The sequence below is a fragment of the Leptodactylus fuscus genome, chromosome 5 (assembly GCF_031893055.1).
Source record: "Leptodactylus fuscus isolate aLepFus1 chromosome 5, aLepFus1.hap2, whole genome shotgun sequence".
Taxonomy (NCBI): domain Eukaryota; kingdom Metazoa; phylum Chordata; class Amphibia; order Anura; family Leptodactylidae; genus Leptodactylus; species Leptodactylus fuscus.
In genome coordinates this window covers 125,743,756-125,745,841 of record NC_134269.1, presented here as the reverse complement: position 1 = coordinate 125,745,841, position 2,086 = coordinate 125,743,756, and positions in this window count along the sequence as shown.

Genomic DNA, 2,086 nt, shown 5'->3' with positions numbered 1-2,086 from the left:
GGCTTTTTTTTTTTCGTATAACGCGCGTAATTTCACACGTAATTTTGCGCGCGCAAAATTATGTGCTTTATACGGAAAAAAAAACAACATTGAACTCAATGGCTTACTACATTTTACATGTGTATTTTTACACGTGTAATTTGGAGCAAAATGCGCAGAGTGTTACTCCGTGTGAAGGCTCCCATTATGTGTGCTAAATGCCAAGGAAATATAGTTTCTGCAAGGAGGCCAGGTAAGGTAAAAAAAAAACCAACCCATACTCACTTGTCTCCTGCTGCTGTTCGGCCCAGTGGCGCCGTGGGGCTTCTTCTGGAGGTAGTCCTAGCTTCACGTGACCACTAAGGCCAATCAGTGGCCTAAAGAATTGCACCTGTGACGTCCCATATTCACGTGTGGCAAGGACTTACACCAGAAGAAGACCCAGGGAGCAGCCAGACCAGGTGAGTATGTTTTGGGTTTTTTTTTTACCTTTTCCAGCCTCCTTGCATAAAACTGTATTTCCTAGACAACCTTCCAACATGGGTTAAACTTCCAGTTTCTTAAAACAAATGACGAATGGATAATAAATCACATATACATGGACAGAAAACTGCTGAAAAACAGTTAGGCCCCGTTCCCACAGAGTAACGTGCCGCTCATTTAGACACGTATACACGTGTCAGAGCGAGGCGCTTCAAAACAGATCCCATGGACTTCAAAGGGTGCCGGTTTTACGTGCGCTACACTTTGAAATCAATGGGTTATAAAGCCTCCCATTGATTTCAATGTGTAACGCGCATAAGCCGGCACCCATTGAAGTCAATGGGATCTGTTTTGAAGCGCCTCACTGACACGTGTATACGTGTCTAAATGAGCGGCGCATTACTCCGTGGAAACGGGGCCTTATTGTCACAGATGAAAAACTGACCGTTTTCCATGAGTAAATAAACCCTCAGACTTTGAACCTTTTCCCCCTTATTAAGTGGAAGTGCCTCTTCTTACTGAACGTGTTCTATCCCACAGTGGTGGAATTACAGCCATAGCATCCATAATGGCTACTATGGGGCCTGCAACCTTAGGGGGCCTGGGCAGCTATGCTTCGCACATCACATTGCTAAACAGCATCAGGACGCCACTGACACACTTCAGCGCAGTGCAAAGGACCTCCTAGAGGGCAGGAGTGGGGGATCGTAAGTAAAGAGGGCAGTAATCCAGCAGGTAACAGCCTAAAAGTAAAAGCAACAGTAGTCCAACCGGGCACCCTAAGGTCACAGGTCCCAAAGGTAGAGGTCTAAAGTCACCATGGGGGGGGGTCAAAGGGTACTTCCTGTGTAGGGGCATGTAAAGGGGGCATTTAATGCATGGGACCAATAAAGAAGCAGTATCCCTTTTTTTTTTGGGGGGGGGGGGGGGGCAGTAAAGGGATATTTACTTTGTGGAGTCCAGTAAAGAGACAGCAGACTGTTTAGAGTTCAACAAAGAGACAATATACCATGGAGCAGTAAAGGGGTGCGGGGCGGTATACCATATGAGGGCAGAATACCATGTGGGGGCCAGTAAATGGACCATTATAAAATATGAGGGCCAGTAAAGGAGAAATTATACCCTATGGGGCCCAGAAAATGGGGCGTTACACCATGTGGGGGCCGGTAAAGGGGGGGTTTATATGTGTGGGCTTTGGTAAAAGGGGTTTAATACAACGTGGAACCCATTAAAGGGGGCTTTACACCATATTGGGACCGGTAAAGGGGGATTTACTGGTAAAATGGACGTAATACAATGTAGGTCCAGGAAAGAGGTTGCTTTGGGGCCCGGTCTTTGCTAGTTATGCCCCTGCTAGCCCAGCTTGCCTGCACTAGCCAACATTGGAGGTTAAGGTGGCTAGCCTGAAATAAGAAGTGGCGAGTTGGTGCAGAGCAGGTGCATGTGCTGTGACAGACATCTTGTTACTACAGGGAGGAGGTGACGCTCACACAGCACATTCATGGCCAGCTTTGAGGCGCTTCCCTGTGTGTCACCCCATGTAATGTCGCTGTTCCCTCCACCTGACTCCTCTCTCCTCCCCCTGCCGCCCAGTGCTCTCCTCCTTCCCCCTCCTCCTGCCACC